Below are 15793 nucleotides of genomic sequence, written 5' to 3' on the forward strand. Positions count from 1 at the left end.
TGATAGTATGGAGGCCTTGGTGAGCTTGGGGAGGCAAATTGAAGCAGAAGTGACTTCACTTTGTGTTGACTGCTCTTTGAGAAACTTGGGAGAGAATGGAAGGAGACATTATAGAAAGCAGTACAAGGTTAGCGGAATTTGGCGGTGGAGACTTGGTACTATTTACAGGCTAAGAGGAGAAAAGAATAGAAAGGAAGAAATTGAAATTTAAGAGAAGAGGGAAAGTTGGAAGAATGAGAGCTGAAAGAAGGATGGAGGGATTTGGAAGAGTTACCTTTAAATGAGGATACCTTATTTTCTTAGCATGAAATGAGTAAGTGATGAGGTAAAGTGTGGATGTCCACACATTTGCATGCAAAGTGGTAGGATTTAAAACAGGGGATTTATGGTGGGAGGTCCCAATTGTCTTATTTAATCTAGTTACATAGTAAGAGATTGTTTTTCCAAGAACCCTGCCATATGTATAATTCTTTATTTTTTTTTATTGAAGTGAAATTCACATAATACAAAATTAACTATTTTATTTATTCATCTTTAAAGATTTATTTGTTTATTTTAGAGAGAGAGCGTGAGGTGAGAGGGGCAGAGGGAGAGGGAGAGAGAATCTCAAGCAGAACCCCCCACCATGCTGAGCCCAATGTGGGGCTCAGTCTCACAACCCTGAGATCATGACCTGAGCCAAAACCAGGAGTCGGACACTTAAGTGACTGCACCACCCAGGTGACCCATTATTTATTTATTTTTTAAAGTATGCTCCACACCCATTGTGGGGCTTGAACTCAAAGCTAGGAACAAGAGTCAGATGCTCTACCGATGGAGCCACTGAGGCACCCCTAAAATTAAATATTTTTAAGTGAACAATTCAGTGGCATTTAGTACATTCACAATGTTGAGCAACCGCTACCTGTGTCTAGTTCAACATCACTGAAGAAAATTCTGTAACTACTGAACAGTTATTCCGGATTCTACCCTTCCCCCTATGCCCAGCAATCATTAATTTGCTTTCTGTATATGTGACTAAACCAATTCTGCATATTTCCTATAAATGGAGTCATATGATATATGAACTTTTGTATCTGGCTTCTTTCACTTAGCATAGTGATTCTGAGGTTCATCCAGGTTATAGCATGAACTCTATACCTTTTCATGGCTGCATTCCCTTTATGTATATAGCCACAATTTGTTTATCCATTCATCGGTTGACAGACACTTGGGTTGTTTGACATTTTTTAAAATTGCAGTAAAGAACACATAACACAAAATTTACTATCTTAAGCTATTTTTTTTTTAAGATTTTATTTATTTATTTGACAGAGATAGAGACAGCCAGCAAGAGAGGAACACAAGCAGGGGGAGTGGGAGAGGAAGAAGCAGGCTCATAGCGGAGGAGCCTGATGTGGGGCTCGATCCCATGATGACGGGATCACGCCCTGAGCCGAAGGCAGACGCTTAACTGCTGCGCCACCCAGGCACCCCTATCTTAAGCTTTTTTAACTGTATAGTACAATAGTGTTAACTATATACATATTGTTGTACAGCCACTCTCTAGAACTTTTTTGTCTTGCAAAACTCAAACTCTACCCATTGAACAAGTATTCATTTACCCCTTATCCTCAGCCCTTGGTGACCATGTTTTATTTTCTGTTTCTATGAGTTTGACTACCTTAGTACCTCACATAAGTGGAGTCATGTAGTAGATATCTTTTTTTGGTGACTGATTTATTTTACATAATGTGATGTCATCATGGTTCATCCATGTGACAGGATTTCCTTCTTTTTAAAGGCTGACTGATATCCCATTGTGTGTGTGTGTGTGTGTGTGTGTGTGTGTGTCTATTTTTTCTTTATCCTTTTGTTCATTGCAGACATTTAGGTTGCTTCCACTTCTTGGCTACTGTGTTTAATGCTGCAGTGAACATGGGTAGGCAAATATCTCTTCAAGATCCCTTTTTCAATCCTTTTGTGTATATAACAAGAAATTGTATTGCTGAGTCATATGATAATTCTATTTCTTATTTTTTGAGGAACCTCCATATTGTTTTACATAGTAGTTGAATCATTTTACATTCCTACCAACAGTGCACAGAGGTTCTGATTTCTCCACATCTTCACCAGCACTTCTTTTCTCCTTTTCCTCCTCCTCTTCCCACTCCTCCTCCTCCTCCTCCTCCTCCTCCTCCTCCTCCTCCTCCTCTTTTTCTTCTTCCTCCTCCTCCTCTTGAAAGCAGTCATCTTAATGGGAATGCATTTTTTGTTTGCATTTTATGATAATCAGTGATTATTGTTTTCATATGCTTTCTGGCAATTTGTTTATCTTCTTTGGAGAAACATCTATTCAAGTCCTTTGCTCATTTTTAAATCAGGTTATTTGGTGTTTTGGTTGTTGTTGAGTTGCAGTAGTTGTAGGATGTCAGACATATGGTTTGCAAATGTTTTTTTCCATTCTTTCCTTTGATGTGCAATTTTTAAGTTTGATTGACTCCTGATGGTCTATTTTCAGTTTTGTTGCCTCTGCTTTTGGTGTCATATCCAAGAAATCATTACCCAATCCAATATCAGGAAGCTTTTCCTCTATGTTTCCTTCTTGTAGTTTTATAATTTCAGGTCTCATATTTAGGTCTTTAATCCATTTTTGAGTTGATTTTTGTATATGGTATAAGGTAAGGATCCAACTTCATTCTTTTGCAGATAGATATCCAGTTTCCCCAGCACCATTTGTTGAAGAAAAGTATCCTTTCTCTATTGTGTAGACTTTTTGTCCTTGTTGAGGATTATTTGACCATATATATGAAGGTTTATTTCTGGGCTCTCTATTCTGTTCATTGGTGTATATATCTGTCCTTATGCTAGTAGCATACTGTTTTGATTACTATAGCTTTGTAATATGTTTTGAAATCAGGAAGTGTGAGGCCTCCAGCTTTGGTCTGTCTTCTCAGAAATGTTACATCTATTTGGAGTCTTTTGAGATTTCATATGAATTTCAGGATTTCTTTTCTATTTCTGTAAAAAATACCATCGTTAAGGATTACATTAAATCTGTAGATTATTTTGGGTAATATGGACATTTTAATAATGTTAAGTCTTCCAATTTATGAACATGGACATCTTTCCATTTATTTGTATCTTCTTTTTTTTTTTTTAACATTTTATTTATTTGAGAGAGAGAGAGATTGAGCATGAGCAGGGGGAAGGGCAGAGGGAGAGGGAGAGCACTGAGCGCAGAGCCCATTGCAGGGCCTGATCCCAGGACCCCAAGATCATGACCTGACCCAAAGTCAGACACTTAACTGCCTGAGCCACCCACGTACCCTTATTTGTGCCTTCTTTATTTCTTTCAGCAATGTTTGTGGTCTTTGGTGGTCTTTCACTTCCTTAGTAATGTTTATTCTTATTAATAAAATAAGAATAAAATACGCATTTTTGATGCTATTGTAATACTGTTGTAAAGGGAATTGTTTTCTTAATTTCCTTTTTAGAGTGTTCATTGTTAGTGCATAGAAATACAACTGATTTTTGCATGCTGATTTTGTATCCTGCAACTTTGCTGAATTCATTTATTATTTCTAACATTTTTTTTGTTAGAATCTTTAAGGTTTTTTACATATAAGATCATAGCATTTGTGAACAGAGATAATACTTCTTCCTTTACAAATTAGATGATTTTTATTTCATCTTCTTACCTCATTGCTCTGTCTAGGACTTCCAGTACTATGTTGAATAAGAGTGGTGAGAGTGGGTATCCATACCTTGTTCCTGAGCTGAGAGGAAAAACTTTCAGTTTTTCACTCTTGGATATGATGTTAGCTATGGGTTTTTCATATATGGCCTTTATTATTTTGAGGTAAATTCCTTCGTCAATTGAAATGATATGTGATTTTATCCTTTGTTATGTTAATGTGGTGTATTCATTGATTTTCAAAGTTGAATCATCCTTGCAGCCCAGGGATAAATCTGACTTGGTCATGGTGTATAGTCCTTTTAATGTACTATTGAATTTGGTTTATCGAATTTTGTTGAAATTCTGAGGATTTCTGTCTATATATACCTTTAAAATGTCTTTTTTATTTTTATTTTATTTATTTATTTTTTAAAAGATTTTATTTATTTATTTGACAGACACAGGGACAGCCAGCGAGAGAGGGAACACAAGCAGGGGGAGTGGGAGAGGAAGAAGCAGGCTCATAGCAGAGGAGCCTGATGTGGGGCTCGATCCCGTAATGCTGGGATCATGCCCTGAGCCAAAGGCAGACGCTTAACCGCTGTGCCACCCAGGCGCCCCCTAAAATGTCTTTTTTAAATTAAGTTTTTAATTTTCATTCCAGTATGGTTAACATAGAGTGTTATATTAGCTTCAGGTGTACAATGTAGTGATTCAACAATTCTATACATTATTCAGTGCTCATCATAAGTGTACCTTTTATTTTATTTTTTTTTAAGATTTTATTTATTTATTTGACAGAGAGAGAGAGCACAAGCAGGGGGAGCTACAGGCAGAGGGAGAAGCAGCAGGCTCCCCACTGAGCAAGGAGCCCAATATAGTGCTGGATCCCAGGTCCCTGGGATAATGACCTGAGCTGAAAACTGATGCTTAACCGACTGAGCCACCCAGGTGCCTGGATAAGTGTACTTTTTAATCCCTGTCACCTACTTTGCCCATTCCCCCTACTCACCTCCCCTCCAGTAACCAGAGGATTTATATTTTTTGAGACCCAAGATAGAATAAATAACAGGAGCAAGACAAGAACTAGATGGGAGAAGGATAGAGACTCTATTCCTCTAGTTAAGAGTAGATGATGGCAGGTTTAGAGGAAGGGGCTGTAGTATTAGGAAAGTAACTAGTCAGAAACGAGGAGAGTCAGGTGGAATATGTGGTAGGAAAATAAATGATACTGAGTCCAGGACTTGTTTAGTAGCAAAAGAACCTTGACTAGTGGGCAACTATGGGATATAGCTTTTCTTACTGGATCACCAGGACCTGTCCTAGGAGTTTGAGTTAATTCTGAGTCATATCAGAAGGAAGGCTATGCATGAGTATCTCCTATTTCTTACTATGGAATAGGGACTGGCAAAAGCTTGTCCTGGGGGATAATCATTAGAGGCCTTAGGTGCAGGGAGCAGGCTAGGGAAGTCAGATGGGGTTCAGCATTAGCTTAAAAACCTCATTATTTTCCTCTTCAATCACTTCATCCTCTTCTGTCTCCCTCCCCTTTATCCTCCTTCCTTCTCTTCATCCTCCTTTCCCCTCCTACTCTTCTTCCTCCTCCCCCCCCACCTCCTTTTTTCCTCCTACCCTCACCCACTCAATTCTCTCCCTCTCCCTCTGCTGGTTTTGTTTCTCTTAAATCTTCATGGACACTGTGTACAGGAAATAAGTGAGGAGTAGCTAAGACTATTTGTCTTTTCTACATTTTTGTTTTCTTTGTACTCTCAGCTCCCTATAGGTTCACATCCCAACCCTGATACAGATCAGTTGAGCTTAACAGCTGCAACCAGGCAGAGTTTTCAAAGACAGAATCACTGCTCCTGGCTAAAAAAAAAAATCTCTGGTCACTTGATCTTCTCCCAAGAAAAGGCCTAGATTATCTTAAAGGCTGGGATCCATGCTCTCACTGCTCTCACTGAGCAAGTGTGAGCCTGCTTGAGGGGCTCTCTCCCTTTTCCCTCCCACTCCAGATCTTAAAAGATAAGGAAGGAGACTGGCTGCAGAGCCTCAGGCACCTCTAAAGAGGACATGAAAGTAAGTGTAGCACAGTTGCCAGGGTTGGCTTCCAACTCCCCAAATTCTCACCATTCCTTTGTCTTGATGACACTGAACATTTCTTATCAGAGCAGAGATCAGAGTCTTAAATTATTTATTTCTCTCTTCTGTCCACTCCAATCCATCTGACATTTGTGCTTTAGTGAGTCTGCATGAGCCAACTCATAGCTAACATGGTTTCAGTAGCAAGTGCTGAGGTAGGAAGACTAGCTTCACCCTCTCCGGCTGGGGAAAGAGGAGGGCAAGGGCACAGCTGTGCTGTAAGCTTGCCAAATTGGTGACAGTTGCTTCCTAGGTATTAGCATCAGTCTGCTCCCCGATGTATGGGCAACTTTGGCAGTGGCATGTAAATTGAACCTTTACTCGTGCTTTTGTACTTTCTTTTATTTTAGTTTTTGTTATTGTTGTTGTTGGGGAAGGGGAAAAACAAGGTGTTGGTTCATGGCTAGGTCTGCAGAGAGGATCCATGTAGCACAGAAGTTTATTTAGTTAAGCAGTTGGCAGTAAGGGGAGCCCAGGAGAAAGGTAAGACTTCAATGGGAGAAAGAGGCCTGGACAGAGATCACTTAGCCATTTCTCCCTGACCACCTGTAGTTGTCTACTGCACAAATCCATTTCTGTGTATTGCCTAGAGGATTTTTGTTTGGTTTGGCTTAGAGTTGTAGAAATATTTACTTCTGATTGTGAAGCCGGTGTATAGGGATAGGACCAGGGGGAGAAGAGGGAGGCCCCCTTTGATTTGGTTGTCAGGTCTGTATGTTCCAGGAGTTCCAAGAGAGAGTTCTGGATAGAGTTTCATACAGTAATCATTTATCAGATATAATCACATTCAGTGAGTTTGACTATATTAGGTAGACCAACTTGGAATCCTTCAGCACCACTCATGCATTATTATCTATGAAGATATGCTTTCAAGCCCTGGATGACTGAACTAGATGTGAGCTCTTGAAGCATGTGTCATTTGAAATTGTATGTGAAATGTCTTTGTTGTTTGTTGACCTTTAGTGGCTCGTATTAATTTTCATAGTCCTGCTCAAAGCCATACTCTAGGACCAGCCTAGGGTAATCTCTCTTGGCCAGCTCTTAAGGAGTAGACCACCCGTCATGCACAAAAACCTACAGAAACCCAGGCAAGATGAATAAAGAGTTCTTCAGTCCTAGAGAGTCTAAATCCCCAGTCAGTCGGGACTCAAGCACAGTTATATTGGAGGCTGTGCTGGATATAAAGCAGCATGGATGATGAACTTGTTGCAACTCCCTGCAAAGTAGACTGGCCCTTGATAAATAAGGATGACCTTTAGAATCTTAGAGGGAATTGATAATGATTACATTTTAGGAAAGGCCCAGAAAGGTTATCTCCCAGACCTTCTTGAAAAGTGATGACTAAATTAGAGGAAATCTCCGAAAGACTTCTGGGAAGCTCCTGTAGCCAGGTCATTAGATTACACGCCAATCTCAAACAGAAGAAAAGCATCTTCTGAGCCTTGAAGCAGAAGTTGGAGCGCTCCTGTGGAACAACTTATTGATGTTCTTTACCTTATCTTGTTTTCTTTTGTAACATTTCCTTTTCTTTTATATCTTTCTTTTCTCAATCCTTACATTGCCAAAGGGGTACTTGAGATCTCAAAGACTGTTCTTTACAACAAAGGTGGATACCCGTATTTCCTAGGGCACCATGGTTAAAAGGGAGATAATCAAAGGTGTTTGTCTTAATAAAAGTAGGTTCTGGCAAAGAGACTTCATTAGGGTAATTGTTCAGTTTCAGATCCAAATTTCAAACCACTTATAAAGAAACATTTCTTCTTGGATATCAGAAATGCTTTCCTGTATTAGTTTCCTAAGGCCACTGTAACAAAATACCACAAACTGGGAGGCTTAAGGCAATAGAAATGTATTTTCTCACAGTTCTGGAGCCAGAAGTCTGAGATCAAGGTCTCAGGAGGGTTGGTTCCTTCTGGAAGCTCTAAGGGAGGATATGTTCCATGACCTTCTCTTGTAGGGTTTGGTGGTTGCCTGCAATCAGCATGCATAGCTGGTGGAAGCATCACTTCAATTTTTGCCTCCATCTTCAAGTGGCTGCCTTTCCCCATGTGTGTCTGCATATCTCCAAATCTCTCTCTCCTTATAAGAACACGAGTTATTATATTTAGGGCCCACCCTAATCCAATATGACCTCATTTTGACTTGATTACCATCTACAAAGACCCTATTTCCAAATAAGGTCACATTCAGAGGTACTGGGGGTTAGGACTTAAGCATATCTTTTTGGGGGACACAGTTTAGCCCCCAACAATTCCAAAGCCTAACTCATGATCATTTCCCTAAAACTATCTCTCAGATTTTCTTTTCGGTTCAATCCTTCATTTATTCAACAAATATTGGGGACCTGTTGGCATAATTGTCGGTGCTGTGAATATGATAGTAAAAATCAGCAAACACCAGAAAATCATTTGTGTATGTCTGAAAGTATCCTATATTTTATCACTCCCCTTCCCCAAATCCAAACCGTCATCTCATTATTTCCTATTTTTCAGATCCATTCACTTCTTTCCAACTCCACCTCAATCTCCAGAGCTTAAACTTTCACATTCTCTTGCCTGGACCACTGTACTAGTCTAATTGCAAATCACATTTTTAAAAAGATTTTATTTATTTGAGAGAGAGAGAGACAGAGAGAGTGCGAGTGTGTGCATGCCTAGAAGTAGGGGGAGGGGAGGAGTGGGATAAGGGCAGAGGAAGAGGGAGAGGCAGGCTCTCTGCTGAGCAGGGAGCCCAATGTGGGGCTTGGTCTCAGGAGCCTGGGATCACGACCTGAGCCGAAGGCAGACACTTAACCGACTGAGACACACATGCACCCTGCAAATCACATTTAATCCTACTCCTGCCTAATAAGTTTCTACATTGCAACTTGATTCCCTCCTACTTCCCCCTAACAAATCCACACTTCATAACTTCCCAGTACTTTTAGGATAAAGCCAAACTCCTCAATGTGGCCAAGGAAGCTCTGGGTGTTTTTTTTCTGTCCGCGTGTCCAGCCTTGGCCCACACCACGCCTCACCCCTCACTTTCTTAGATGCAGCCACACCAGTATTCTATTGTTTCCCAAGTGCTAAAATTTATACAGATCACCTGGGAATCTTGTTAAAATGCAGAATGAAGTAGATGGAGTAGATCTGGGATGGGGCCTGAAATTTCTGCATTTCTAATCAGCTTCAGGTAATACAGATACTGCTGGTCTGGGACCCTGCTTTGAATCCAAAGGTCAGTCAGTCCCCATGTTCCCTTTGCATATGCTTTGGCACATCTTGTTTCCAGTTTTCCTCAATATTTCTTCCTCCTCTATTCCCTGGAACGCATTGTTCCTTATCAATACCTTATCGCTTCTTAGGGAATTCTCTGATCTCCCCAACAAAGTCAGTCACCTTAACCTCACTGTGAAATCTCATGAACCATTTAACTCTCCTTCTTAGCACAGTCAAGTTCTATGTTTTCTCTGGACAGTTTTTTGTTTGCTTTTCATAAAATATTTATTTCTTCCACTAAACTCTAGGCTTCATGATGGAGAGTCTGTGTCTGTTTCTGATTACTATTGTATCCCCAGAGCCCAACATATACTGTTGGCTTTTAGAATAGACGTTCATTCACTATTTGTTGAATGAATGACTGAGTGTTACCTAAGACCCCAACAGTCCTTCCCTTCACTAGCAGGGCAAAGGAGTGATTTAATCCCGCTGCTCCCGATGGATATTTAAACCCTCGGATATTTAAACCCTCAGAAGAAAATAGCTTTGTCTCTCTCTTGGTTCCTGCTTCTATTTTAGATTGCCTCTGATGATGTCAACAACCTTTGTACACTGAGTTTGTTTCTGCCTTGCGGCTATTCAGTTCAGGCAGTGACCTGGGGTTAATAAACTCGTGTCTTTGCAAGCAACAGAGATTCTTTCTAATTGCTTCAAATAATAGGGGCTGACTGTGAGGACATATGTGAAAATGAGGAAGATGGAGATGTAGCAGGACAGGCAGCACACTCAGCCCCACACAGCTGTCTGGGGTGAAATGCAGCTCGCCGGGACCATCTCTACGGTGCAGACTGATTGCTCTCTAGTGGATGGCCCCACCACTGAGACAGCTCAGTGACTCTTCTGGTCTCTGTATCACTTGGAGTGTCTTTCCGTTTCTGATCTCGCCACCATTTGGTTACCTGGCATTACACCAACTGCTTGCTCATAGTTTTCACTGCTTCTCGGTCCCTGTAGAGTCACTGCATCTGCGTTCTTAGCTTTTACTCTGCCATGTCAGTAGCTCCTATTCTCTTTACACCTTGCATTCAAATTCACTCAAAGAGCATTTGATTGCTGCGCTTAGTTACTATGAACTTCTGATTCTCATGCCTCAACAAGCCTGAGCCCCTGACAGGCTTATACCAGAATTTCTGCTCATTTTCCTGCTTATACCAACTTTCGTGCTCATGTTGCTCCGCAAGTCTGAGCAGCACCGTGTGCTCACCTGCACTTGTGCCCTGGCGGTGGCTCTTACTGCTCCCCAAGAGCTTATTGTGAAATATTTAGGAATTTGATGAGCCCAGTTGTTAAACGTCAATAGTTTGAAACCAGCCAAACTATTTCAGGCCTATATATCAGAGCTCAGGGGTTTTTTTGCCGCCCAGAGCCAGTTTTCCAGCACAGTGCTGAATGGAATAGAGGACAAGGCTCACCCCAGGAAGCACTCAGAGCCATTTCCCTTGGTTGCGTGGTTGCCATTCTGAGGCTTCCCTGATGGGAGCAAGTGTAACAAGTGCCCCGCGTGGCTGATTCAGTCCCACCTGGTCACCCCCACGGCTTCCAAAGTAAACATAGACTTCTTCCATCATTGTTGTCACCCCAGGTGCTGTTAGATTTTTGACTGAGTTTACTGGGAAATAAGCTCTGGGATAGAGCTTCATATGCAAAGACTTATTGAGGAGTGCACTTGAGTTCAATTCTTATGGGGAAGAAAAGGAGGTCAGATTGCACAGATGAAGGCTTGAACTGCAATGTAGTCATCAAAAAGGCACCAGCCAATCCTATGAGAAGGACCAGTAATTACATGGGGGCTACCTATTGGACGAGGTGGCTCTTTTTGGAGTAGTGTGATTGCCGGGGAAGAACTTAGCTGAGAACCATCCCTCTGCTGCCAACACCCCAAGGGACGGGGGAATGAGTGCCTCAGTCTTCAAGAGTGATCTAGGTGGCTCACCCACATCCTCTCCATGTCATTAAATGAGTACTGCTTTGAGCTGCCTAGGTTTGGATTGCTCTGTTACACAGTAAATCACAGGATCATCAGGTATGTGGCATTCTCGGTCTCTGACCAGGACAGTGGTATTGCTTCATAGCTGTTTCATAAATGCTACAATGAAATGTTCCAAAAAAAGTATTAACAATTTAAATATGTTCTTCAAACTTCATTAGAGAATTAAAGAGTCTAAGACCTCTTTCTGTTACCTGTCTAGACATGTATAGGGATGTAAGTCTAGAGTTCAAGGCTTTTCTAGTAGGTATGGAGAATGCCACGTCTTTCTCTGTTTTCTCCCCCCACTTCTTTTCTTTTCCCTTCATATTTTGGTCCTTTCGATGTCATCTATAACCTTGTAGAAAGGAATATGAAGAGGTTGGTAAGTAGGGGTTGAGAGTGGTGGCATTTGGGGTCACTTTTCCTCCTTTAGAATGAAGTGGACCATATGCCATTTACCACTTGGGGGATATGTCTCTTCACAAGGACAGAGAACTTCAGAAGTTTGACCTTGCTAAAAAGATGGTGTTATCTGGTCTCCTCCCACACAGGAGAAACTGGCTTTTCACAGAAAAATTTCAATTGTTTTTAAATGGAGAGAAAATAGAATCTTCAGTGTACTGCAGTGAAAATGTGGACTTCATGGAAGGAAATATGGTTCTGAAATTATTCCTAAATTGAATCAGACAATGCACAAAGAGAACCTAACTTCTGCATACTGAGGCTTTGTCCCTATGAGCCTTGCTATTGTAAATCTAATGTGACCAAGAAAACTCAGGTCCCTCCAGAAGCTTCCTGAGAATTCTTTGTAACTTGACTCATAATTTTGCACTGCCCTTCTCTGGTGTGCTTTTAAGTAAACTGTATGCCCAATCTGGAGCTCAAACTCATGACCCCAAGATCAAGTGCTGCATGCTCTACCAATTGAACCAGCCAGGCACCCCATGCTTACACATCTCGATTAGTGTTTCTCCTCTCCCTCCCAAGGCCTCAGCATCCTGAGGATTTATCCCATGTCATACTTATACTTTTTGTCTGTTTTTTGCATGTAGTCCTTTTCATCTCATTCCCTATCCCAAATCTGTAAGTTATTCATGAGGAAGAAGTTTTTCCCACAGGAAGAGAGGTGCTCAGAGCAAGGCTGCTGACACTGGAAACTGGAGGGTACTTGGGTAGGGAGGGCTTGGGTCGCTGCTAGTGGGATTCTCCTGTTCCAGTGGGAACCCCAACAAACTTGAATGTAGCTTTAAGAACTGCCCAGAGATATAGGACATAAACCTTTTAGGTCTCCTGAAACATGCCAAGTGGGGGACCATGAGATGTACTGTTTTTTCATTTCTGTCTCACTCATCTGGTTCACTTGGTGCACAAGCCCTTGTACCATTATTAATATCTTTGCTGGACCAGTTATCCTCTCCTCATCTTGACAGCTGAAATTTTATCCATGCCTTAATTCCAAGTTCTACCTGCTCCACAAAGCCTCTCCTGGCCACCTCCTGCCAGTACCATGTAGTATTTGGAACTTCCATAGCATATGTCAGCTGCCAGAGTAGAAATAGCCGTGGATTGGAAACCAGGCCAGACTCTAATTCTGCTCAAACCAGTAGTGTCTGAGCATCTATATTCACATAAGTATTTGTTGCCTGAATGAATGAATGAATGAATGAATGAATTTTCTTGGATGAGAAACTTTTCTGAGTCTCCATTTCTTTATGTGTGGAATAGGGCCATTATAGAGAGGGGGTTTTTTGTTTTGTTTTGTTTTGTTTTTTCTAAGAGTGGTCCTTGGAATGCCTGTATCAAAATCCCTTAGGGTTCTTGTTTAAATGCTGAGTCCTGCCCTACTATCTGAATCATAATTGCTGGAGGCCTGAGAATGTTTAATATTGCACCCTAGGTAATTATTATTATTATTTTTTAAAGATTTTATTTATTATTCATCCGACAGAGATAGAGATAGCCAGCGAGAGAGGGAACACAAGCAGGGGGAGTGGGAGAGGAAGAAGCAGGCTCATAGCGGAAGAGCCTGATGTGGGGCTCGATCCCATAACGCCGGGATCACGCCCTGAGTTGAAGGCAGACGCTTAACCGCTGTGCCACCCAGGCGCTCCCCAGGTGATTATTATGCTTAATAAAATGGAATCACCACTGAACTGGTTGTTATTTGTTCAATGAAAGTGACATGATAGCAGTCTAAATGTAAAACCTTGGACATCATAGAGATGGGAAGTGCTTTTTGTGGAAGGTTGATGGAAGAGATTCCTTGGTTGGAAAAGTGTTAGGTAATGGAAAGGACTTGAAGTACTCCGGGAACATTAGGATCATCTGCAGGTGGAAATACGTTGGGTCAGAGTGATAATGGTACATGTGAATATCATCAATTATTCACATATCTTCCCCTTTGTAGGTGATAATTATGCATTAAATACCTTGCTAATTAAACTAAGGCAAGCACTGGAGATATAGGGGGTGATTTTCGCCACATCAGCTCCATGAAGATGTGGCCATTATTATTGCTCCTGCTTGGCAGTATTAGTTCCAGGACCAGGAGCCAGAATCTCTAGGAAGTAAGTTAGGCCAAGTTCCAAGATACTCGACTGTCTTCGTACAAAATAGTGACTCTGCATCGCTACTTCTTTTTCAACTGGGGTCTATGGATTCTGTTTTCCAGAAGAATGACTTCTGAATTTTATAAATGAAGTAAGGGAGAATAAGATCTTCTTTTTAAGAATTTTTAGTAGATATCTTTACTGTGATGTACCAAATCTAAGTAGGGGCTACATGTTATATTACAGGTTTTTTAAACTGAAAATCTCCTAAAGATATGAAATTACCAGCTGTGATGACTTTATTCATGGCTAAGTCAGCATTCGGCTTGAGATGAAACATCTAGTCATCAAAGAAAGTGCAGACTTGCTGTGATTCTGATTAATTGTCAGAGACCTTCTTGTAAGAAAAGCTGGCTTTTATTTCTGACTATATTACTGAGCCCCTCTGTGATCTGAAGTATGTTTAAGAGCTTTGGGATATCTAGGTTTCACATTCTGTAAAATGGAGATAAAAATACATTGCATACATCTTTCAGAAACACCATGAGGATTAATGAGGTAATGTTAGCAGGCATATTAAAGTCACCCAATTTTTTTTGTATTCAGACTTCTGATTCGTTTCCTCATACTAAAAAAAGGGTCATATATTAAGGGAAAAAAAAGAAACTATGAAGGATTAAGATTATAGTGAGCTGTAATAGTAATTTCCCCAAAAGAATGAACAGATGACGAGGAAGATTATTAAGCTCCTATATATAAATCTTTCCTTTTACTTATATTCCATGTTTTGTCCATACTTTAGAAAAGAATTTTTTACAGTGCTGGGAATTTTGATCCATATGCCAGGCTGTTTGTTTAATCTAAAAACCACTAAAAGGGACCGAAACCTTATATTGTCAGTAATAATTTGCTTTACTGAGTAATGAGGGTGATATCCCTAAGCAAGTAATAAGCCCAGAGCCCAGCTCCTGTCTGAGTGTTGTTATCTTATCTCTGGGACAACTCAGCCCCTGCTGGAGGAAATTCATGAACCAAAATTCATGGACTGAGGGTAAGAGAGGAGCTATCCATCATCACAGGCCCATCCATCATGCTGTTGCCCCACATCGTGCGGGGAGTTTGTCTGCCACGAATTTCATCAGTGGCTGTATTTCATATGTGGAGCCTGGTGATCAGACAGGGTCACCCTGAAACCCCATCTGGAGAGTCGGGCATCACACGGCTACCTGTCTCTTCTAGATTGATGGCTATCCTAGCATCTGCAGGTTTTAAAGATATGGAAAGCAGCTTAGAAAAAGCTCAAGGAGCAGCTCTGCAGCTACATTAGTGGACACAAATGACAGGAATTGTGGGCCAAGGGGGAGAAGAGTGGCTGGAGGGGGAAAAGACGGAGCAGAAAAAACAGGAAATAAAACATGGGGGAAGAAAAATATATAAGCAAAGTCGGGGAAGGAGATACCAGAATTACATGTAAAAGTGAGGATGAAAGGAAAAGAAAGCAAACTCAGATGGAAGTAAGCCAGAAAGATAATCATGTCATGTCACATTCACTGAGAGGGTAAGTTTGGAGGCAAATTCTCCAGAGTTCCCGTGTCAAGTGAGCATGCATCTACTTTCCCAGGAGCCTGTTGTCTTCAGGGTTTCTGCGTATCTTCTCCACTCAGTCCTTTCAATAAGCTAGGCCAATGTGATTTCTGTTTTATGTGAGAAAAGGAAGGCAGGTTTATTGAGAAGCAGAAAAAGCTTAAGCTGTAGGGCACTTCACTAGCACAGGCTCCTTCCAAGGCGCTAGGAGGGAACAATGTGATTACATCCTCACGTATTTCTGTAAACTTGGCAAGAGGAGCCACAGTCCAGATTACTGCTGTCTTTTTCCTTTCTGACTTCTCCATCATGTGTCACCTCCTATTGGGTGACCTCGGAGCATTTTTGGCAACTGGCTGAGGGAAGTTGAGTTGAGGATGCATTTAAATGAGGTGTAGTGGAATATATTTAGGGGTTTTTAGGTTATTTCTATGAATGGATAAGGTACTGCTAGCTGTTCTGGGGTAGGCGTAGGTTTCCAGACATGCCCTATGGTGCCCTTCTCCCACTCAGTCTCCAATTCTGATAGCCCTTGGCACTGTGGCCAGTAAAGAAAGAAGGCTTGAAATGAAGGGTGTCAGAAGCTAGTTTGGGGGGATGTTTTCCAGTCATCAGATGTGTGAGATTGTAA

The sequence above is a fragment of the Ursus arctos genome, unplaced genomic scaffold (genome assembly GCF_023065955.2).
Source record: "Ursus arctos isolate Adak ecotype North America unplaced genomic scaffold, UrsArc2.0 scaffold_4, whole genome shotgun sequence".
Classification (NCBI taxonomy): Eukaryota; Metazoa; Chordata; class Mammalia; order Carnivora; family Ursidae; genus Ursus; species Ursus arctos.